This window comes from Vulpes vulpes, chromosome 14 (assembly GCF_048418805.1).
Source record: "Vulpes vulpes isolate BD-2025 chromosome 14, VulVul3, whole genome shotgun sequence".
NCBI classification, from domain to species: domain Eukaryota; kingdom Metazoa; phylum Chordata; class Mammalia; order Carnivora; family Canidae; genus Vulpes; species Vulpes vulpes.
The window spans coordinates 56269130-56294918 of NC_132793.1; the positions used below are offsets into that span (position 1 = coordinate 56269130).

At 37.6% G+C, this 25789-nt stretch overlaps 1 protein-coding gene across 18 annotated transcripts in view; it reads right to left on the reverse strand.

Annotated features, from left to right (window-relative positions):
- PAM (peptidylglycine alpha-amidating monooxygenase) overlaps positions 1–25789 on the reverse strand; it is a 274294-nt gene that overhangs the window by 218236 nt on the left and 30269 nt on the right. The window contains exon 2 of one of the 18 annotated variants that reach the window (XM_072736678.1): positions 8825–8931. The exons of 15 other annotated variants lie outside the window; for them this stretch is intronic. The gene's annotated coding sequence lies outside the window, so the exon portion shown is untranslated. Of the gene's footprint in view, positions 1–1785; positions 1899–8824; positions 8932–25789 lie in introns of those variants that run through there. 2 more of the 18 variants (XM_072736683.1, XM_072736679.1) reach the window with 2 other exon arrangements.

Genomic DNA, 25789 nt, shown 5'->3' on the forward strand with positions numbered 1-25789 from the left:
CCTGGGGTCCCGGGATCGAGTCCCACGTCGGGCTCCCTGCATGGAGCCTGCTTCTCCCTCTGCCTGTGTCTCTGCCTCTCTCTCTCTCTCTCTGTGTCTCTCATGAACAAATAAATAAAATATTTTAAAAAAAGACATATTCTTCACATACAAGTAACTAAATTTAAATTTTTTAATCTTTTTTTTTACACTCTCTCACAACTGTATTTCTTACTGATTCTCTGTAGAAAGGTGAGTGAAGAGTATCACCATTCCATTAAGTTTCCCACTAAAACAAAGGAGGGTATATTCTAGAAGACTCCAAAAATACAAGAAACAAAAATGCCACTTTTAATGGTCTCTCTAGAAATGGACAGACTAAACCATCTACCCACATCTCAAAAGAGCCAGATATTTACCTCCACACACAATAAAGGTTCAGCTACTTAAAAACTGGGTGGGGGGGGGAGGGATGGGATTCCCTACTCCATCCACTCTACCCTTAATCTTTTCTTCTCTTGCAAACCTATCCATTAATGAATTAATTAGAAACTGCCCTCACCTACCAACTTCATTTATACACAGCAGCATGTTCTGCATAGACACACTCAAGCAGTCGGGTGGGAATCCAGAAGAGGAAATAAATGCAAGATTAATATGGTCATATGGGCAGCACTCTCCTATTGCAGCGAGACTGAGAAGCAGGCTGCTAGGGAGAAACCTGGCTTGTGGGCCTCATCATTACTGTCTACTGATGAGGCATACTGTAGTAGAAGAATTGAGATAGAAAACTAACTTTAAAAAGGAAATATCTGTTCATGGATCTTCTATGTGTATGTTTGTAAGTGGTTCTAAAGTATTCTTGTCATAAAGCTGAACTCAGCTTGCTCATCTTTAAGAAGCATGAATATGTATTAAAAGAAAACTTTTTTAAAAAGATTTTTAAATTTTATTTATTCATGAGAGACACAGAGAGGCAGAGACACAGGCAGAGGGAGAAGCAGGCTCCGTGCAGGAAGCACGATGTGGGATTTGATCCCGGGACCCCAGGATCACGCCCTGGGCCAAAGGCAGGCACTAAACTGCTGAGCCATCCAGGGATCCCAAAAGAAAACTTTTATAAAGTACTAATTTCATTTATCACAATAATGGGAGCAAATTGTGAGATATTTTGAAAAGCATTAAAAGTACAAAATAAGTATGAAATGACAGTTATTTATATACTTTAAACTTCATACATCTCCCTGTAACTGAATCCTTGTCCTATTATAATCTAAGTTTTAATTTCTCTAACATGCAAATTCTCCACGTAGCTTGGAGCTCTTTTCTAACATCTGCCCATGTCATCTTGACCTTTAAAATGTTAATATTTACACTGGATGAAACATATAAAGTATCAATAAAAAATATCTAATTTGCACATTAAAAAAAAAGCCCCATTTGTCCTGTGACACTTGTCAAAATATTTTAAGGATTTTATATATTTCAAATAATTTGAAATAAAAAGCTCTACTGTGTTTGCTAATGCTGCTTACCAAGGAAAGTAGCAGGCATTACATTGTGCATTCACAGTTATTTTTATAAGCCTGTCTCACAAGCATACAGACAGACACACACACACACACACACACACACACACTTTAGGTACAAACTGTAAGTCTATTTTCTAGGTAATGGGATGCAGTGCTCCCATGCACTAGGATTTCAGTTATTAGTGTATCTTAGAAAGAAGAAACCATTCATACACCTAAAACAAAATAACAGAGGCATTTGGTAATTCTCTGATATGCGAAACAAGGCACTTACCTCCCCTTTCTAGGGACGTCTGAAACTGAGCTGGAAACCGAGCAACGGGGAAGAGGGGCTTTATTGCGGGGTGAATCATCCCCACGTAGATGCTCTGAACAACCCCTGTATGCATACTGACATCATCAGGAGAGACTTGGAAGAAGAGGATACTATGGTAACCAAGCAATGTGCTGGGAGACAGAAGCCTTTAATTGCTTTGACAACTTCCTGGGGCTCCAGCTACCAGGCTTGGATTTGCTAAGTAGGAAGTGAAGGTTGTCACCAAAGTCACCAGAGTGTGACACACAGCAAGGGGACTGAATGAATTCTGAATCTTTCCATTGCGATGTGACTTTTTAATGACAAGCGTCATTACATGATTCCATCAGCAATATTCCTCTCACAGCCGAAGCTCTGACAAAGTCACAGGTCAGTACAGGATGCTCCCAGGTAGCAACAGTGTCAGTGTTCAGAGAGGGCTCTTCTCCTTTAACAAGCAGTAATATTATGGCATTACGAACCTCCTCCTTGAGGAGGAATACTTGATTCCCTTTGAAAAGAAAGCAAGAAAGCTCACATCTGTGCCTTCGGAGGTCAGGGGACTGATGACAATGAAAACGGATTCCATCTACTTCTCCAGGAGGCAGCAGCTGCCCGCTGCATCTATCTCCAAGCTCCAGTAAAGCCCAGCCAATACAGCACTTACCCAGCAAACACCTCCAGCGAAATGCCTAATTATGACAGCCAGATAAAAATCAGAAGAAATCTGCTGTCTTGCTGCCACACGGTCTTTTTGATGATGAAGTCTCTTCTATCACAAGTGGAATTACTTCTACTTCTAACAACCCCTAAAACTACACACAATTGAAATCCCCCCTCTGAACTATATGTCCTCCCCTGCGTCTGTCACCCACGTTCATAGGAATACCACCCCTTTCAAAAATACCAGGTTTCCAGTCATTGCTTCCAAGAACAATGCTTCAGCATCAGACTGAGTCTGTGATGATATACCACGCTTATCCGATCAGCTGTGATGCTCTAATAAGTATATAATTTTTCATCTGTGCTGTAAAAACCATTGTTTTCTTCTCCATGAATATTGGATTGACATGTTTTTTAAACCACACCGTGGTCTAATTTTTCTAGTGCAAATACTGTAATTGTAAAGATAAGCAAGGAATTTGGCGGATCCTCTTTAAGATATTCTTAACACAATAAAAAATGAAGGTTGTCATTCTGTACAGTATACTTAGATCTAAGCTATTTCAAAGAAACTATTATTATCTCTGTTTCAATTTAGATGAAGCTATAGGCCTGCCTTTTAATGTTTCCCTTGTGAGTAAACAGTGTACAAACGTGTAACGATAGTACTGCTTACAAAAATTGCAAAATAGGATACAGCAACACCAGCTTGCAGTCTGGAAAAAAAAAAAACTGTGGAGAATTTTAACATAACTGACAAGTTGGACTCTCCACTACTGCAAAGGTGAGGGACATTCGTGAGGGAAAAACAGTCAGCCCTCACAAAAACACAAAATTCAGGGTACCTTCACTTTGGTAAAAGGTAAAAGCTTTCCAACGAAATGGAATTATGCCTTCCCTCTCATGTGTTCTTCCCAAGACCCTCAGTTGGGAGAGGAAAAATATGCACATTTTATAAACACGAGAATATAAGTATATATGCAACGTGTATACACGTTATACGTGATAATATAGAGTGTATACGTATTATATAGGATTCAAATTTTAAAATAAATTTGTTTATGTGCCTTAATATGCACTGAAAAATGTCTGGAAGATACACACCCAACTGCAGACTGAGAGAGTACTCCAATTTTTATTTTATATTATAATTTTAATACTTCTAAAAGATTTCTTCTTTTTTTTTAAGATTTTTTTCTTAACCATGGATATGAACTACTATTTTAAGTCAAAAAATGGGAATTCAGGGATCCCTGGGTGGCGCAGCGGTTTGGCGCCTGCCTTTGGCCCAAGGCATGATCCTGGAGACCGGGGATCGAGTCCCACATCGGGCTCCTGGTGCATGGAGCCTGCTTCTCCCTCTGCCTGTGTCTCTGCCTCTTTCTCTCTCTCTCTGTGACTATCATAAATAAATAAAAATTTAAAAAAAATGGGAATTCATCTCAATGTGCCTGAACTTGCCATTCTGGTTTCCTTGTTCTCAGAGAAGACCAGTGACCACTTCAGTGAACTACATCCCAACAGTCTAGCCAGATTACTTTAAGGTTGTTTTAAACAATGCTCAGAAGGGAGATGATCCACCTGTCTAAACAGAATTAGGATGGGAAAAGCAAATAAAGGTTATCTGGACAACACACACAAAAGCGAAAAGGCGTAGGACTCTTGCAGAGATGTGACAGTCATAAAGGAATAGTTCCACAGTAAAGCTAATTTGTTACTTTTTTTTTCTTTTTTTGTAAAGGTACAGTTGAACAAAGAGCCTATTAAAAAAATAAGGCCAAACCAAGAGATCTCTGACCAAAGGGCTAAGCGGAATATGGAAGACCACCAACAGGAACAGGAGCCAAGTGTGATGAGACAAATGGCCCCAGGTGGCCAGATTATGAGTCCTGTTAAAGATCCCTGCTTTAGAGAAAAGAAGCCTGAGCTCCCCAGCCTCCACTCCCTAATGCTGAGCTACATGGAGTTTTGCTCTCCCCTGAATCTATAAATCACATGCTCATCAGTGTTCTATTTCCTCTTGCCACTCCAATACATTTTGTGATCAGTGCAGTCGCACCACCTCTTAGAGAAGACCATAAACTCCCTCCTAAATTGATGACTTTGTACAAAAATTGCCACCTCTTCCTTTGATCCCTAAGGATGGCACAGAGAGGGCCTGCGAGGTAAGCAGCACAGCACCTTGAGGAGGGGGAAGAAACCAACCAATAACACCACTCCACCAAGCTCTGATGTAGTCTTGCTAGATAACTGTACACTCTCAAACTTCAGAAGATCCACTTATTCCCCAGTAGATCCCAAGGCTTCAGATATCCAAACAATAGTCTAATTTCTCAAACTGAAAGACAACTGAAGTTAGAAGAAAAATACTCTTTCATAAGAAAAACAGCATCTTTCCCAGAGAAGTCACCCCTTGACTACAAAGGATTATCAATCTCATCTAATCCCCACACAACCACCTGAATCCTTGAAGTTTTTAGGGTTCAACAAGGCCCTGGGCTTACCTTGTTTCTTAAACTAAAGTAAATTCGGGTTGGCAAGTACAGATTCGGAAGCAAACAGGAGTCAAAGTGCCACTTCTGAGGGGCTATTTGGCCAGGATTTCTAGAGCCTTGATAGTCGGCTATTGTGCCAGTCTACCTCCTCCCCCTAAGTCACTTTTCTGATGATAAGGAGAAAGGTTCTTAATCCTAAATCAGCTTTGCCTCATAATTTACATTAAATTTCTCCCTAGCCCAGATGAGCAACACTCTTGCCTCCTCTGGTCTTAACCCAACACTTTTCCTAATTCCAGTTAAGCATAATGTAAGTACAAAAAACAATGAAAAATGGCAGTGGCATATGGGATTTTATTAGCATTTGGGTTTAAATTTGTCCATTAAAACAAATTCACACTGATTTAATTAAAAAAAAAAAAAAGTATCACAAGAACTTCCAAATCCAATAAGTGGCCAAATTTCAGTGATCTACCCCCTTTTTGTTCCAGAGATGCTCCCCTAGCTCAGTCTTCTGCATCGGTCATCCCAAAATGCTGTGGTCTCTGGTCTCCCTGACTGCACCGTCTTGCTCACTCTTTTAATCATTCTACGCATCACTTTGTCCTTCATGAGTCATCACAAAACATTTTCTTACTATGATACCACAAAAAAATCCAAAATCCTAAAAGGCTCCCCTGTGAGCCACTGAATCAAGTGCAGATTTCACAGCTCCGAAATAAACCCCTTTTTGCCAAAAAAAAAAACCCCAAAACAAAACAAAAAATTTTTTTTGCTTACCTCCTTGAGCTACATGGAGCCAATAAGACAATCTGATACACTAATATGCCCTCGTCTTTTCCCTCCTGCAGGCCTCTGCTCTTACCCTCTCCTCTCCCTCCTCCTCCTTAAATCCCATGACCTACCTCCCTAATCCTCCCCCCCCAACACCACTCCTCCCGTCTCTCCTATCAACCTAAACCCTACCAGTCCTCCACAAACCCCTTCCACCTGGCATGGGTTCTTCCTCAGAAATACCAGTGTCCTCTACCTTACTAACTACATTTAAAACATTCGGTGGCCCAAATTATTAGCATGTATCTTATTTTCCTGCCCCATGGAATCTTCCGAAAGGTAGAGACAACGTCTACATTTGCTTCTTATTCTCTTTACAGCACTGTACCTTGCATTTGGCATTCAGTCAATAAATACTTCCGGGATAAATGAACAAAAAAATTATTATGTCCTAATTTTATTCATTTTCCTGAGTGTTTATGATTAAATTATATCACTGAATTTTTGAAACAAGCTAGTAAAGGAGAAATTGGAATTTCACTTTTAGAAATGAAAATAAAAAGCAGAAGCTCAAAAAGGACAGCATGAGTTCTCCTGTGTCACACAGTCTCCAGGTTCCCTGATTCCCCAGCATGTCCCTCACCTGGACACCCACAGCTTCTCATGGCAGCCAGAAAGGAGGTGCCATCATCTTCCCTTTCTGTGAATCCACTGTTTCTGAGGAATTCAGGTCAAAATGGCCTTAATTTTTCTCTTCTACCAATGACCCATGGCACAGTCATTCATATGACCATAATATTCTCAAGTCAACCTATGAGGCTTGGGAGAAACACGTCTTGTTCTCTTCTTGGTATCTGGCTGCCACCAGAGAGGCTTCTGCTCCTGCTTCACCCCACCTCCTCAGAGTAGCTCATACTCTGGGCAAGACCCGGACTGTGCTAAACATCAGTTCCTCATTTTCAAAAGGGGAAGAACAATAGTACCACTTCACACTGTAGTTATGAAGACAGAGATAGGGCATAGACATCACAAATACTCGATAAAAAGTGGTTATTAAAATTAATGACAATGAACAAAACCACAGAGAATCAGATGATACCACCAACTCTGAAAGGCTTCCTTTGTATTCCAGAAAAGCGCTGTAATTCGGTCATGAGGAAGCAGAAAGGAACCAACACCAGTTTAAGAGCTTGAATAACCAAGTGGGGGATGGGGGGAGGGTGCATAGTTTTTTTGGTGTCTAAAATGAGGGTGCTGGTCTTTCCCAGGCTAACATCCTATGTGCTATGAAGCATTCCGTAGCAGGTTTTTCATTTTTCTCCCCCACACAAATATTGGCCCTCTTTGGCAACCAAGCCCAGCGGAGTGCCCAATATGGGGATACTTTTCTCAGTTCATGTAACAGGCTGAAATTATTCAAAGTTTTGCCCAGAAATAATTTTAATTTTGCTTCCATTTAAAGATCCCGGACTAGATCTTTATACTACCTCTGAACTCACTCAAGAGTCAATTACTGTTTTCCCAAAGCCAAACACAGATTATAAAGCCTTCAATGTTTTGAATCTAAAAGTCAAAGGAATTATGGATGATGGCTTACTTTAATACCAAAAAGTTATTTCAACATTTCATGATTCTAATTTTGATTATAATTCCCGGAGGAAGCACTGGATTAAGTTCTAATAGACTTCTTCTAAAGAAGCCAGTTTAAAATAAATTCCCATTTTAGGCTCTCAATTAGTGGAACTTTAAATTACCTTTTCCCTAGGATACAAATAAAGAACTTTGAAGGAAATGTAGAGCATTTGTATGAATCACAGCACAGATATTGTTTTCATGAAATAAAAGGGAGCCTAAGAGGGGTTAAAGACGCTGCCTGCAGCCTAAGAAGACCAACAGAGCTGAAAGGGTCTGATGGCAGGATGTGGGTTATAACGCTCCTGAATGAAATCCTTTTGTGCAAGGGTCTTGCAAAGGGCAACCAGGCAGGACTGTGTGTTTGGATTTAAATTAATCAACTGGTCAGTTCCACAATGCTAAGATTCCTTCTGTTTAACTGATTTAGGCAGGTTTACAGGCAGTTCCCAAATGATATCAATAGCTTCTAAAAGGTCAAATGCAGCCGCACACCAGATGCCCTAGAATGAAAAGCACCAGTAACTTCGTCCTCTATAATTTGCTGGGTGTGACTTATTATACCGTGGGCTATCCTCTTTAAATCAACTACCATGGTTTTCTTTTTCCTTCTTTTTTACCCCTAAAGCTGAAACAGATTTATACATTTTAATGATATACCTATCTATCTACATTATAAGACTGCCTGCCTGATTCTACAGCATTTCTGGCTAAAAACAAACTAAATAGTCCAGCTTTGGCACCACATTTTTGCACAGGGCGGGGTAGAGGATGGGGCAGGAGAAAGGACAGCAGCGGAACTATTCCCGTCTGGTCAGTAGGAGGCAAGAACAACCAAAGCATTAGCGGTGCTATTAACACAAACTCACACACAAAAAACTATAGCTGTAACAATGCCACTGTCAGGTAATAAATGTTTAGAAAATAGCATTTATGAAAAAAGGAAGACCCACATCAAGTGGAAAATTCTATCTACCCACACCAGATGGAAAATTCAAAACAATCAATGGGAGCCCTTTGGGAGCTTCTTTAAAATCCAGTGTTTCATTGTTCTTCCCAAGCAGGAAGGGGTTGAATGCATTCTTGTGAAATATTAATCATGCATGTCTTGGGTACTGAGTTGAGAAGGAAAAGGGAAGAGGTCAGCCAGGGATACTAGAGTATAGCGATCAGGACCAGGTCTTGCCTAAAAATGCCATAGGAACAAGGACTGTGACCTAGAGACTTGAAGGACAGTCCAAGAACTCAGAAGAACCCCCTCCCTCCCATTAATGCCCCTGACCTTCAGGGGTGAAAAGGGAGGCATTCATTGTTGGACAGCTTCTTAGAGCACACCATTTGTCTGAATCCCAGCTCTGTCACTCCCATTCCCTGTGATCTTGGGCAAACTTTTCACCCTATCCTCCCTGGGCCTCACTTTTGTTATCTACCAATTAAGGAAAGAACATTCCTACCTCTGAAAGTTGCTGAGAGCACTTCCATGAACCAGTCTCAGTTTTAGGTAGTGAGAATACAGTGCTAAACAACGCCTACAAGGCCACTGCTCTCAGGAAGCGTGCATCTGGGTTGGGAGATAAAACAATAAAAAATTATATAAGTAATATAATTTTATACACATGAAAAGGGGCTCTGAAGAAACTTACAGGACGATGAGACAAGAAACTGACTGGATGGGAGGATGACTTAAGGACACACTTCTCAGAGAAACCTCAACCTCCAAAGAAACAATGTTCAAATCAGGAGAAGAAGCAAGATGCATCAAATAAATGGAGAGAGGCTTCCAGGCCTTGAGAACAGGAGGAACAAAGGTCCTGAGACAGAAACGAGCTTATAATGTTCGAAGAAGACAAAGTAGCCCCAACGTGGCTGGAGGACAGTGAGCAGTGAGCAGTCAGTTTAGATACGCGTCAGACAATTAAGTGAAGGAGCCAAGTAATAAATGAACTCATGAGTGGAGCTTGGGGCAAAGGACAGAGCTGGAAACGTAAATTTGGGAATCACCTACTTAACACAAATGGGAAACACCTACTTAACACCCAGCATGGTGCCTGAACATTAGATTATGGATAACTAATCTCTCTCTTCCCACTTTTTAAGCAATTGAATTGACATTTGCATTAGGGAGACTGTCAGCAAAACAGAAAGAGAGGGGACTGGTAGGATGGGATTAATTTAGGAAGAATGAATATACTTTACATTGACTGCCAGCTTCTACAAAATAGTAGGAGCTTCCTGGCATTCCGTGTTGAGCAGGCTTCTGAGGCCAAGTATGAGCCTGTACAACAATGTGTTCCAATATATGCAAAATACATAAATGGTAGCATATTTCCAAGGCTCTGAAAAATTGGCACTTTCTGTTCACTGTAAGTTTTATTTAAATTTTTAAATTTGGGTACTTTTTTCTTATAATGATATAAATTAGACACCATGACTATTTCCATTTTATAGTTAAGAAACCTGAGGCTCAGAGAGAATAATTTGTTTGCCCAAAGTGACCAGCCTTCAAAGTCAAAACCGAGAAAATCTGGGCATCTCTAACTCTTGAGACCATGCTCCTACCCACGGTAACATATACATGTAAATTTGCTAAATAAGCTCCTTATTTGTATTCCCCTAACTGCACTTTAAGGGTCTTTCCAGCTGAGCTTAGTACATCTGGCTCCAGGATGGAAAGTCTTGTTCAATCATCTCTGTGGTTCGGGCATGTTCGCTGGTTTCTAAATTCACGTGTCACGTTCTGAAGGAATCATCTAGGCACAATTCTTTTCCACATCCATGTTCGTGGAAAACATCCTAGTTGTAAAGATAGCAAATCCCATTTGATTCAGTTATTAGGTAATTTTATAAGCAAAATGACTTGATTTTAGCACCTGTCAGGATTCCAAGTTCTTTTAGGAATCACCTACCTATTCATCACTTACCCTATTCTTCAGGTGATGGCTTCTCATCTGATTACATGTAAAAGCTCCTCCACACACATTATCAAATTAAGTCACTGCTACTGATACTGTCCAAATCCTCACACACAAAAGCAGATCCGTGCACTTTGACTGAAGAATAGAAATTTTTAGGAATTTTACTGCTAAGTTATGGGAATTTTAATTTTAAGGATTCTAGGGCACCAGGCAGTAAAAACTCTGATATGGGTTACAGACTAACCACAACATAGGCAGAAAAGTGAGAATAAGTATATTTAACCCTGAATTGCCTTTTCTCTTCACTACCATGCTTCCCCCACACACACACCTATTTTCTGTGAGAGGGTTTCCTAAGAGGAAAAAAGTATGCCGCATATACCACATTGATTTGATTCCAGCAAACTAACCAGAATTTGAATTTTTATTAGCAAGAGCCACAGGCAAAAGCAATAATGCACTATACCTAACAGAGTGGTTGGTTTTATTCATGATCCCATGCTGGGTTAAGGGGGGGGGGAAAAAGGAGAAGAAGAAAAGCCAACTTCAAAGCACTACTGAAAGATGATTAACTCTCTAGCCACAGATGAGAATCAGGAGCTACTTTGATGTGTGAGAATTTTTAATGCCTAAATGTAAAGAACCGACATCTACAATACAAGTTTAACCCTTTGGAAAAAAAAAATCCAATGATATACTTCTTTTGCATCCTGAAAAACCAGTAATTACCTGAGGGAATAAATAAGATTAGAACTCAGCCTCCGAAATTAAGGCTTAAATGCAAAGCACACAAACAATATTCCTCCCTCAACACACCGTTCAGGGGCAAAATGCCAACCCCAATACGCTCATACAGGAAAGAGAACTCTTTATGTTGTCATTTCCCGGGTCACCACTCCACAAGCCAGTCTGGGCATTAATCAAGCTGCATGTACAACTTCATATCAAAAATTCAACAAAGTTTAAATCAGAGTGTCACTCAACATACAAACTACGTGGCAAATGACTGCAAAGACTATGGTTGTATCAAAACTTATGCTCCCACTTAAACTGAGACTAACATTGACCATGATCTAAAATTGCTAATCCTAGGGTCCTGAGCAATCTGTATCATTTATATAGTATATGTCGTGGTCTATTTTCACATGAAAATTGAGAATTGTTATTTAATATGTATAATTCTCAAAGGCTGTGTGAAAATAGGCCATGGAATATCCTGCACAAATTTCAAGAGAAAATGTAAATTACTAAAAAAGGGAAGCGAGTGGACTAAAATATGTGATTTTTCTTCACAATGGTTCAAAGATATGGGAAAAGTGGAAGGCCGATACCATGAACTTTAAATGGCTTTTAACACGTAAATATGTTAGACCTGGTATTATTTATTAAGATACTTCTGTTTACCAATGTGAACAGATGTAAATAATGTTAAACCTAAATGTTGTAACATTACAATTTTCTCCTTCCTATCAAACTGACACATCTCTATCAATAACTACCTGGAAAAATATATATGCAAGATTATCTTAAGAAGAATTCCTGTGCTCATTATGCAAGATGAAAATGCAGCCTTTAAAAAATATTCTATCTGACATTCAGTTCTGTATGCTGCTAGAGCAGGTCAAAAGCCATTAGCCACCTGCTGAAAATACATACTAGGAAATAAAATGTCCTTCAAGATTATTTTGCATACAATATTCTCAGTGTAAAATGAGTAAAGTTAGATTCTAAGTGTTCAAAAAATGTGATGCCTCAAAAAGAAATATACTCACCATGCCAGAAGTTAATTTCAAAATAAGATTTAATAAGGGTCATATAATTTAGAATATTCACATTAGGTAATGAAAGCATCATGTCTACTATGAGGGAAATGAGTACATAAATGAAAACATAAAATAACCAACTAGCTCGACACAGTGGCCACTGCTGTCTCCTCTTCCAATAAAAGTGACAGACTCAATACGATGCCTGGGATTCCTAGGACATTATCTCTCGCCATTCAGTAGTCTTCTGGGGACTAACCCAACCAACCGTTTGTATCAAGAAGACATTCTACAAATCTATTGAAATAAAAGAAGCAAAACACCAGCCTCTGTGCCACTGCACATAAAGAATTCACAACCCTGCCTCGTGTAACATTTTGAAACTTGGCAATGAAGTATATGGCTTGCTATCATTAATCTATTCATAGATTCTATCAGCAATTATTAGATGACTGTTTACATGGCACTTTGTACATCCAGGTACGAAGCTAAATGCGTGACACAATCTTAATGCACTTAATCCCCACAACGGCTTTATGGATGTAGGTGATATCCTATCAGTATTTCACAAGTAAGGAAATCAAGGCACAAAGAGGTGACGCAATTGGCTCGTAGTTATGCAGGCAGCAGATGGCTACATTTCAATGAGGGAAACTGACCCTCATTTTATAAAATGTGAAGTCCTGATGCAATGGGCAAGCACAGGAAAGAAAACGAAGGACGCCCAAGTCAAGGCCAGTCAAAAGAAAGGATGGAATAGAAACAAAGGCGTCTTCTTTTTCTTGATTTTGTTTCTTTCTGTTTGCTATCCTCTCTAATCTTACTGACTGCGGCGTGCTTAATAAACAATATAAAGAGGCAACAGAATTGTAATCCAGTTTGCAAGGGCAAGATGACTTCTCCTTAAACCCTAGGAAACTGGGATCCCTGGGTGGCGCAGCGGTTTAGCGCCTGCCTTTGGCCCAGGGCGCGATCCTGGTGACCCGGGATCGAATCCCACGTCGGGCTCCCGGTGCATGGAGCCTGCTTCTCCCTCTGCCTGTGTCTCTGCCTCTCTCTCTCTCTCTCTCTCTCTGTGACTATCATAAATAAATAAAAATTCAAAAAAAACAAAACCCTAGGAAGCTCACCTTTTCTCATCTTGCTTAAAGATGGATTTCTACTGTGTGGGCTGCAAACACCCAAACTCACCACTCAAGCTCGGAGATGACATCTGATGGGCAAATACACATTTTGGTATCATGTCAGATTCACAAGCTATAGAGGCAGAGATGAGTTTCCATGAGTCCTATACGTTCACCGATAAACCTGGTGCCGAAGATGGATCAAGGGCAACCTTGGAGGGTCAGTGGGGTCCCCAGGCTGTCAGCTATCGAGATCTCAGCTCCAGTGGTCTTACCCTCATTGACAAGAGCCATGCTAAATTTGTTTGTAAGAAAACTTAAACTGGTTCCCAAATATATATATGCCCAGTGTCCCTTCCAGGGGCCCTAATCCAAAAGCTATCATCAGATCATGAGAGATTTTGTTGGTGCCACTACGTATTTGGATTTTCTTTTATTATTTCATAATAAAAAAAATAAAAAAAAATTCTCCTTCAAACACAACATTGGAGGGCTCTAAATCTTCAAATATAAACAAGATACCTCCTTGATATAAACAAGATAACTCATTGAGTTCATGTAAAACATGAACTCAAACAAAAATGCTTCTGTCAAAATGAAGATTCTAAAAATATTTCAGGAAAAAATTCCTTAAACCGTCTGAAAATAAGGTCGGAAAAGATTCTGTTTTCCACGCCCAAAACAAAGGAAGCTGACTTCCTGCTTTAACTGGAGACTGTTGCTATTTGGTTTATGGATAAAGGCCAAATTATGCATATTTTTCTGACTTCAGTCAAGAATCAAGGTCAATCACCAGATTTTCCCCCATACCAACAACACAGCAGCAGCGTGAATACAGATGTTCCTTATCCCTGTCACCAGGAGTTTTTAAATTCAGTTTTTCTTTTCTGTTTCTTTTTTTTAATTCAGTTTTTCTTGGCAGAGCAGCTAAGATTTCTTTTTGTCAAAAGGGTAGCCATTAAGAAAATCACTTAGCTAATAAACAAGGAAATTAGCTAGCAAGCCTTGATAAGAAGCAGAGTCGCAGCACTAACAGCAATCTGTACAGGCAAATTAAGGCAGTAAAGAGTTGCTCTGATAAGCACTTTTAAACTCTCAGTGGTAGTCAAAAAACTGAGTGTCGCTAGTACTTGGGGGTCAAGCAGCAGTTGGACAATTTTTTTCTTGTCTCACTTGGCTGCCACAACAATTTCAATAGTGAAGTATTGAGTTCGATGGAAGGATGTGCAGAGAAAGAGGGCGGTAGAGAGAGGAAAGGGAAAACCTATCAGGCGATGTAACTCCTCTTCCTTTCTAACCACTTTTTTATTCTTTTATTTTTCCCTGTTTGAGGAACTGGCTGACGTCTGTTTAATTTTGTGAAGAGTCACAGGACCTACAAGAATTAACACAGTGGAAATGTGAACCTGGGCCTCTCGTGAAAAATGGTGTCAGATTTGGAAGCACATGGTTATTAAGCAAAAACTCAACATCAGTATTTTCATGGTTACACTTTACACGTTCAATTGATATGTATTTTTTAAGCTGATTATCTTTATCTTTAATAATTTATTAATTTATATAATAATTCTTTGGTGGGGAATAACTGGACTAAATAATTGTAAATTTCACTAAATTTCGCATTTAATCAAAAATGTCTTCAGTTTTCTACAAAAGTCAAATTTTTAGGTCAAGTTTCCATTGGAAGTACTACAAATTAAGAAGAATCTGCTAATGTAATAATACTAATATCTTCTCTCTGACGTTAAGTAGGACAGAAAAATCCCCCTAATCTAATCACTTTTTATAAAATGCTTGTAATGCTTTGCTCAATCCTGGATTTAAGAATTCCTCCGTTTAGTTGGTTGAAAATATATCCAAATTAGTTAAGAACCTACCTCTGTCAACTCATTCCAGGAAAATAGTCATTTCCACCTGCCAAATCGCACCTCTGCTTCAGGTGGGGGTCATTCCTGGCCTTTATTAAGGTGAGTATCCTGTCTCCACTCCCATCTTCATGGGATCTGTTGATCATAGGCAGTCCTCATGACCCTCAATATATCAGAAATAGAATATAACCAGTAACAGTAAAACATGTTTAAACGGTCTTTTAAACCAGCCTTATAAAAAAGAAAGTTAAGAGTCTGAAGGACTAACTGGCCAAGGATAAATTAAACCATTTTGAGGATGTTATAAATTCAAAAGTGTTAGATAAGTAATAAATTTTATTTAAAATTCCTCAATAAAGAAATCAGTGAATGAGGATATTTAATAAATTTTTTAAAAAGAAAGAAATTTGCATTTAATTTGGTAAACTAGGAAGTCTCAGGTAAATACAACGACATATAGTCAATATGTTTCACATACTGCTGAATTTGTTTTTAATTCTTTTTTTTAAGTTTTTAATTCTTAATGTAAAAATAATCTACTCTGTGATCAATTTACAAAATTCATGAATTTATTTTGTATATAAGTCTAGGATAAAAGTGTTGCTATAATTAACACATTTAATATTTCCAAAATGTTTAAAAATCTTTTATTAGTTCAAATGAGAAAAGATATTACTCTATCACTGAATCTGACCTTTAAAATAAAATCAGTATTTACTATACTTATTCTACTTAAATATATTATATATATATATAATATGTTTAAAATACTGCATTGAACCAGCAACAACTGTTTTGAAGATTTTGCAGTAATTTCAGATTTTTAAAAATTTCCACGTACAAAAAGATTTTTACTTAAATATTAAAAATGAAAAAGTAGGGGCAGCCCCAGTGGCTCAATGGTTTAGCACCGCCGTCAGCCCAGGGCGTGATCCTAGAGACCCGGGATCAAGTCCCGTATCGGGCTCCCTGCATGGAGCCTGCTTCTCCCTCTGCCTGTGCCTCTGCCTCTCTCTCTCTCTCTCTCTCTCTCTCTCCTTCTCTCCCTCTGAGTCTCTCATGAATAAATAAATAAAATCTTTAAAAAAAAATGAAAAAGCCTAGATACTTCAGACATAATTTAGGTGTTTCCTCTAAGAATTTTAAAAGCAAAGAATCGGGGTGCCTGGGTGGCTCAGTGGTTGAGCATATATGCCTTTGGCTCAGGTCGTGATCCCAGGGTCCTGGGATCAAGTCCTACATCGGGCTCCCCAGAGGGAGGCTGCTTCTCCTCTGCCTGTGTCTCTGCCTCTCTTTCTGCATCTCTCATGAATAAATAAATAAAATCTTAAAAAAAATAAAAGAATCAGGTGTTCTACAAAAATTCACAAACTCATAGAAGTTATCTTACATAATCTATAAAGGAAAAAGTCAAATTAAAACATTATTTGAGTGTAGAATGAAAAGAATTGTATTCTGCTCTTATGAGGACCAAGATGACCTAACCAACCATGATGGCAAAGGGCAGATTTTTTTAAGAGAAATTAAATTATTTCTGTATTACTTGATTAACATTAAACTCCACTTGGCAGCACTACTAACTTACTTACTACCTGCGACTTCCATTTTACTTTCTTTCTCTAAGATGGCTATAGAAAATACTTTTTCCTGTTCATGATCAAATTAAGACTACCATAAACCTCATAAACTGTGAAGCTACACTCTGATTCGCAAGAAGGTTAAACCAATGGTAATTAGATATTACAAATTCTTCACTTGACAAAATTATGGTTTGCAGGGCTCCTTTAAATAGAGAGTACCTCTAATGTACTTATATTTTTTAGATTTATTTATTAATTTTCAGAGAAAGAGCAAGAATAGGGTGGAGGTGGCAGAAGGAGAGAGAATCTCAAGCAGACTCCTTCCTGAGTGCAGAGCCTGACATGAAGCTCTATTTCATGATCCTGAAATCATGACCTGAGCCAAAATCAAGAGTTGGACACTTAACCAACCAAGCCATGCAGGTGCCCCTACCTCTGATGTATTTAGAAGAGATTTCAGCAAATGGTATACCTGATAAAGTATCCAAAATCTATAAAGAACTTACCAAACTCAATAGTCAACCCCCCAAAATAATCCAGTTAAGAAATGGGCAGAAGACATGAATAATACACATTTTCCCAAAAATATCCAAATGGCCAAAAGACACATGAAAAGATGCTCAACATCATTCATCATCAGGGAAATATAAATGAAAACCCTGATGAGGTATCACCTCTCACCTGTCAAATGGCTAAAATTAACAACACAGGAAACAATAGATGTTGGCAAGGATGTGGAGAAAGGGGAACCCCCTTTCACTACTGGTTGGAATGCAAACAGGTTCAACAGTATGGAGGCTTCCCAAAAGTTAAAAATAGAACTATTCTATAATCCATCAATTGCACTACTGGGTATTTACCCAAAGGATACAAAAATACTGATTTGAAGGGGCACATGCACCCTGATGTTTATAAGCAGCTTTATCAGCAATGGTCAAATTACGGAAAGAGCCCAAATGTCCATCAACTGATGAATGAAGAAAGAAGACATGGTGTGTGTGTATATATATATATATATATATATACACACACACACTACTCAGCCATCAAAAAGAATGAAATCTTGCCATTTGCAACGACATGAATGGAGCTAGAGTGTACTTTGCTAAGCAAAATAAGTCAGAGAAAGACAAATACCATATGATTTCACTCATATGTCGAATTTAAGAAACAAAACAGATGAATATAGAAGGGGAAAAAAAAGAGGGAAGTAAACGGACTCTTAACTAACTAAACAAAGCGAGGCTGCTAGAGGGAAGGTGGGTGGGGATGGGCTCAGTGGGTGATGAGTATTAAGGAAGGCACTTGTTATGTTGAGCACTGAGTGATGGATCATGTAATTCTACTTCTAAAATCAGTATTACACTATATGCTCACTAACTAGAATATCTGAGAAATATCTGAGAAAAAATACAATTGATTTCTAATTACAAAAATGTAATTTGCCATCAAAGTAGATTATTACACTGCCCCTAGTCTAACTCTTCATAATGCCAGTCAGCAGGAAGTAGGTGCTCATGTATCATGTTTTTGAAAGCTTAAGAGCCTGCACATCAAGTGCCCCAACACAACCAAAGAGACCTTAACAGTCAACTGTTTGATAAGCAGATAAAGAAAAAAACTTACGTAATTGCCAAGTGCGTTTTATGCAAACACATTCATTTCCTGAAAGCTGGTAAATATTTTTTTCAAAGTAACCTTATAGTCTTTTCACATGCACTTTATCATTACTGGATTGGAGAGCAATTTATGACAATAAAGATTTGATTTACCTTTCATATTTTTCTCAACATTATGATTCTGGCATTACTTTTGTCACCCTGGATCCTCTCCGACATACACACAAACCCATGTGTGCGTGTGTGCACGTGTGTATACACATACCAATGTTAACTTTCATATATCTGAAATGAATTTCTTAAATTCCATACATATCATGTTTAAATATAAATTATACCCCCCAAATAATAAGTAGCTTTAATCTCCTTCATGGAAAAAAGAGAGCATTGTTTAAACGCTCTGTTGGAAGAAACATGATTCTGTGCAAGTCAAATTATTATCTTTCTTATTAGCATGACTACACCTTCCCTCAATGTTTGCATATTACCCAGCAAAAATGCCAACTGCTGTTGTGTTTCAGCAATACTTGGTGTAATGGAGCATACCCAAATGGAAATGTTCATTGTAGCTGCACTTTCCTTCAAGAAATTCCTAGCACCTAGATAAAACCCTTTCCCAGAGACAAAGCCCTTCAGAGACAAACTATCTGAAGCTATCTGGTTATTTTAAGACTGAAGGCTTTACAACTAATTGACAGGGGAAGTTTTTCTCATCTGGGGTTGAAGGAAAGGAATTCACCACTTCTATCTTGCATCCAGAAACAAAACTCAAAGTTAAGTAGTCTATCTAAAGGGATTTTTTTTTAATTTATTTTTTTCCTTGTTAACACTTGGCAAAGTGTTGAAAACAGAAAAATCCACTAGAGAAAAATTGGGTTAATGTCTTATATACATAAATAAGTCTTATTAATAGAAAAGAAGAACACATAGGATTAACCACAACATGGAGAAAAATATATGCTCAAATCATATAAAAAATGCTCAAGTCACCAATGAAAATCAAAATAAATGATTATGATTCTTTACTTCTCTAATTGGCAGTTAAAAACAAAACAAAACAAAACACAAAACCAATTCCAGGATGGGCAATGGCTGTTCTCATATAGAGTGTTAGGGAAATATAAACCAGTAATCTTTCTGAAGAACGATTTGGCGTATCAGATCAAACGCCTTTTAAAATGTTCATACGTCTTTACTTAATTTACTTCTAGGAATTTATTTTTTGAAAAGAAATTGAAATAGGCAAAAGATTAATCCAAGTATTTCCATCATAGTGCCATTTATAATAACATCAACAACAAAAAAAGTAATATTCTAAAAGCCAGTTAACAGAGAATTGGTATAAGCATAATATAAAAGGCAATGTGGTTACTTGGAAAGAAGCTGTACAAGAAAAGTTAGTGACATGAGAAAGTGCTCACTATCCAATGCTCAATGGAAAAAAATTGCAGGTTACATAAAACAGAGTGATCATTACAATCCTAATTTTATGTCTCCCAGTGTTGAATCTCTGTTCGTGCGTGCGCATATGCACAGTACAGAATTGTTGACATGCAAACAAACAGCATCCCTGTTTATCTTTGAATGGTAAAATATGGGTAATTTAAAAAATATTGTCACCTTTGTGCTTTTTTCTTTCTTTTCTTTTTTTTTTTTGGATTTGCCAATGCTCCCTAATGAATTAATGTAATTCAAGAAACAATGGAGGGGGGAACATAATTACTCAGAAAAATAAAACTCTTAAGTTCCTATGTATGTGATAGTTTCTGTTAACTAGAATAATACTGTTCAGAATGATGAAAAAAATGTTCCTGTAAAAGACTAAAATCGACTCTTTGCCCACAGAAATGAAAAGGGTGGTATCACTCTCTACCTGGCAAAAGCAGCCATACGATGCAGTGTCCTATAACCCAATACCGCACTATTTAGATAGGTTTCCTGTACTACCACTTAGCTTCCTTCCCAGGAAAATAATCAAATCACCCTCATAAGAACCACAAGCTTAAATGAAGCTATTGTCTTAGTAAAAGAAGCACCAAAATGGCTTCAGGACCCACAGTGATCTTTGCACATCTATAAAATGAAGATAATAGCACTATCGATCCTAGAGGCAGTCTTTCAGGCAGAGAACTCTCCATTCAGCAAGATAATAATACTGTTTTTAATATCAACAACAAAAATTCATGGCATATTTTATAATAACTAACATACATTAGTCCCCAGAACCTAGTATTTTGTACACTCCATTTTTTATTGTCTAGATTTTAAAGGCTATATTTTCTATCTGTTCACTGAGCTTATAAGTAGGCTTTACAAGTAACAGTTATGCTGATTATTTTGCACATGAAGATACGACTATAATTTCCTGAATAAACAAATATCCATCAACAAATATTTACTGAAAATCTTCCATGTCCCATGAATCTTGCCAAGTACTGAAAGAAAATATTTTTAAGTATGAGCAAATCATTCCCTAGATCATATAAAAGACAGAGTTTACTTCCCCAAATTCAGTCTAATAATGACTACTGAATATTTATGAATATGAATAATTAGCTAACCCTTATACATTTATTGTTAGTTTATTCTCTAACTGGAACTGTGTTATTACTTTATGATAACCATTTTAGTAAGTTTTGCTTTTGTTATTATAGTAAAATATGTGTAACAAAATTTACCTTTTCGCCAATTTCAGATGTATGGTTCAGTCGCACTGAATACATTCACATTATTGTGCAACCATCACTAGTATCCATCTCCAGAACTTTTTCTTCTTCCCAAACCAAAATTCTTTATCATTAAACAATTATTCTCCATTCTCTGCCCCCATTCCACCCAGCCCTTGGCAACTACTATTCTATTTTCTGTTTCTATGAATTTGACTACCTAAGTACCTCATCTAAGTGAAATCATACAGTTATTTGTCCTTTTATGTCTGGCTTCTTTCGGTTAGCTGTCTTCAATGTTAATCCATGTTAGCATGTCTCAGAATTTCATTTCTTTCTTAACACTGAGTAATATGCATTGCATATCTCACTTTATCCATTCATCCATCAATGGATATTCGGTTTACTTCCACCTTTTGGCTATTGTGAATAATGCTGCTAAGCACACCAGTGTACAAATATGTATTCAAGTCCCTGATTTCTAATCTTTTGAGAATATACACAGAAGTGGAATTGCTAGATAAATTTTGCTTTCAGAAATTCCAACTTGCAATAAACATATCTTTTGATTTTTTAAAAAAGATTTTTATTTGAGAGAGAGAGAGAGAGAACATGCATGGGGAGGAGCAAAAGGGGAAGGAGAGGCAGGGGAAAGAATTTCAAACAGACTCCACCCTGAGGAGGGAGCGGCAGGAAGGGCTGTAAGATCCTGAGATCATGACCTGAGCTGAAACAAGGGTCAGAGGCTTAACCAACTGAGCCACCCAAATGTCCCTATTTCTCAATTAAAAAAAAAAAATCAGTATCATCAAATTTGGTTTCTAGACAGAATTTTTTTTTTTTTAAAGTAGGCTCCACACTGGGCCTGATCTCTCTAAGATTGTGAGATCAAGACCTGAGCTGAGACGAAGTCAGACACTTAGCGGACTGAGCCACCCCTCTATACTGAATTTTTAACGGCAAAAATAGCTATTTTGTTGTCTTACATCGTATACTTTAAAAACACAAACTAAAAATAAAAGTGCTTTTCACACTTAGGACTTAAAGGTAAATCTCCTGGTAATACCAGTGTTAGCCAACTTTTCTGTAGCAAAATGCATCACTTTGGTGATGTCGCCCATAAATACCTTCTTATTTCCCCACACCTTGGATCCTCTGCCTTTCAGGGTCAACTATCAGCACACTTAGCCACCAAGCCATTCTGTTCTTGTAGCTGACACATTCCCCTTCAACTATTAACAGTCTCATCTCCCACTTCCAAATAACACATACATATTTTAATAATACCACCAAAATGCTCACAATTTTAAGCTAATAGTTAATTAACAGGAAGAATTCCAGTATCCAAATGGAGCAAGAACAAAGTAGTGTATGTTTCAGATCAAACTATGACTCTCCCTCAACACAATATTTCATTTCATACCACCAAAAAAAAAAAAAAAACAGATGTAACACAGTTGGCCAATAATACAAATATTACTATCCAGTCTTCAGTGGTGTTACAAAAGGATTCCACTATATATAAAAAAATATTTAAAAAATTAATATGCAAGAATTATACTCACATTAATATGTGAGTGGTTTTTAGATTTATGAAAATATAAGTAAGGCACTTCATCACTATTGTGAATGGAAATATAATCTAGAGATACAAAGCCATTTTTGAATTCCTGTGAATTACTGACCACTTGAGAAGAGAAATGTAGTTTCTATCAAAAAGAAAGAGAGTTATTATGCCTTGCATACAATCCATAATTTTAAGACACCAGTGGCATGATGAAGTTATTAAAGTCCTTCTGACAAGGTAAAGACCATCATAACTCACTGCCACCTTCATCAAAGCTGGTGAATTATGGAGTATATGAAGGGTAATTACCCTTCAAGTAAAGTATGTGGGCAGTTTCTTATTATAAATTTTTATCTTTAATACATAAATTGTCACACTTTGTTAACAAACAATATGAAGCAAGCTGAATTATGTGATTAAGTTATAAAAGAAAATTACTTCATATCTGTTCATTTCTCCTTCAAGACATTAAATATATGATTTTTGTTACTAGGGTCCAGATTGGCACTAAAGTCAGTCAGAGCTGTGGAAATACAAAGTAACTGAAATAGGATAAGACTTTCCTCAAATATTTTTACAGCAAGGAAGGACAAAAAATTTTCAAAGATGTGATACAATTTTAGTTCTTAAATCAACAAAGAACCCATTTTGCCAAACTGGTCATCAATGATAGTAATAACCTTGAAATATCTGTAACACATCCATCATTTAATAAATCCTAACTATGCACTCATTATCTGCACCAAATCAGGACTTAGAGAACTCCAATTCCTTAGATGGGAGGCTATAAATAAATATTGGAAATAACCAATATTTCCTGAGAATATCCAACATTAGTTTTAATTGCAAAGCTCTATATGTTTCCATTTATTCACCAAAGAAGCCATACTCTACTGGCCCCCCAAGAGCACCATGAGTTTGGATTTCCTTGATTAGAGTTGCACAATAGTTCACTTCTAGAAGTAAAGGTGAGTGGGATCTGGTCCAGTCTGACTTTAGGCGCTTAGACCATAATGTGGCATTTCTCCCATAGTTTTTACTGAGCCTAGGAAGTCTGTCCAACCATGGGCAATTCCAAGAACACAAGAACTCCAAGTATCACAGGTTAGTGAGAGCTATATTTAGGATCTACTTGGGCATATGGCCAAGTCACAAGAGCTCTGTGGGTCTGGTAGGGCCCGGACAAACAAATACCCAGCACTATATCTATTCTTCTCCTGCCAGCTCCCTACCTCAAATGGGATGAAAAATGTAAATCATAAAACTATTTTTGAGAAGGATAAGTAAAATGTTGAAGATGAAGCATTTCTCTCTGGCCTTCCCATCAGCAGAATGATTTTAAAACTAAGGGCAGATTTTTAAGGGAAATTCAGATTATAATTCAAGAGTGGTGATGAGCAGCCTTAATTTACAAATCTCAGATGGAAGAGTAAGATGATCTTCTGTTTCCAGAGGTGCTGCCTTCTTCTCACTGTGCTGTAAGGGTCAAATGTTGCAGCAGGGAATTATCATTATTATGCCTAATTATAATCACACTTTGCTTGGTAGCTTTCTCTCACATAACTTTCGATGTAGAAATTATTACAATATATTCTTGACCTTTATACCATGCACTGAAAGACTAGTAATTTACTTATTCCTGTTCAGAGTGAATTATTGATTTGCTACTGACTATTCAGAATGAAGATTAATGAAATAGATTTAAAATTGTAAAGAATGTGGAGCCTAGGTATTCCTGACCCTCAACTTGTAGCTAACAAACTTAAATGTGTCTAACCTGAAAGGCAAGTTCTAGTGTCCAACGTTATCAGGATACTTCTACATTTTCCCCATGAGTGATTCAGAATTTAATTGCTAGCAATTTGCTCATTTGTAACCATTTCCTTCAATGTTCCGAAGTCCATAAAATTGACAGAAGACTCAGAAACTGTCCATAGCAACAATCTAGAAAGTAGAAAGTAGGACTAAATAGAGAGTGAGGAAATTTGTTTTCAAGATTAGTAAGAGCTTACATTTGATGATTGCTAGCTAAATGCTTGCCACTTTCCAAAATATTTTTACAAGTATGAATTCATTAAATGCTTATTACAAAAACCCTACAAAAAGGGTACTATCAACCACCTAAGCCATTCTGCAGATGAGGAAACTGAAGCTCAGGGAGTTTAAGTATCCAAGGTCATACCTCCTGTCAGTGGGTGGAATGCAGTCTGGCTCCAGAACCTCTGGGCTTCCTCATGACACCAACCACCTCCTTGCATTAAGAGCTGCAAAAAGAATTCTGTTTTTCCTATCTTAGTTCTTTCTCTGAAAATGAATGTTTCATGTATGCCTGACCCATCAATTTGGAATAATGTAAACCTATAAAAAGTAACTTTTGCTTATTATAATTTTGCTAATATAAGTCTACAGATTCCATTTTTTAAGATGAATTATTTATTTATAGAAAAGTGTGTATGAGCAGGGCAAGGCCGGAGGGAGAGAGAGAGAGAATCTTAAGCAGACGCCCCCCTGAGAGTGGAGCCCAACACAGGACTGGATCCCACCATCCTGAGATCATAACCTGAGCAGAAATCAAGAGCCAGACTCAACTCACTGAGCCATCCAGGTGCCCTGTAATGTATTAATGATTAAAAATAACTTCATGTAAATGATCCAAATATAAGAGTTTATAGATGTGTTTAAAATTCATCATCTTTGGTTCAATCTGAAATGAAATGGACATGTTTAAAAATAATTTAGTACATATGTAACTTTCTAAATGAATGAGTTTAAAAATGTAACTACCATGGTAAAAACTCCCAACATCACCCTAATCTCCATTGGTGTTCAAAGTTCTGGAGCCAAATTTTCGACTAGGTAAGGCATCTCTTGAATGGTTAAGGTTGCCTCATATTCAATAATTTTATCTTTTCCCTCAAGCTTACACTTTCTAAACACATTTCTATTTGCCTCATATTCAATAGTTTTATCTTTTCTCTCAAGCTTACGCTTTCTAAACACATTTCTACCTTATTTAATTACATACCATCTCATCAACCCAAAAAGAAACTTTATATTTTTCACTCCACTCTTCCCTTCAATCACTTCAGTGCAATAATTCATCACAAAATTCCACTAATTCTGCCTCTGACATGTGTCCTGCATCTGTCACCTGCCTTCATCCCTATATTCATTGCTCCATTTCTTAGTCCCATTTTCTTACCCCCTGAACCTGTACCTCAGAGGCTAAAGGACCCATCCCCCTTTCCGATTCAACAGGACTCAGAAAGCATACAAGAATCTGCATTTCCTACAAGTTCCCAGGTGGTGCTAATGCT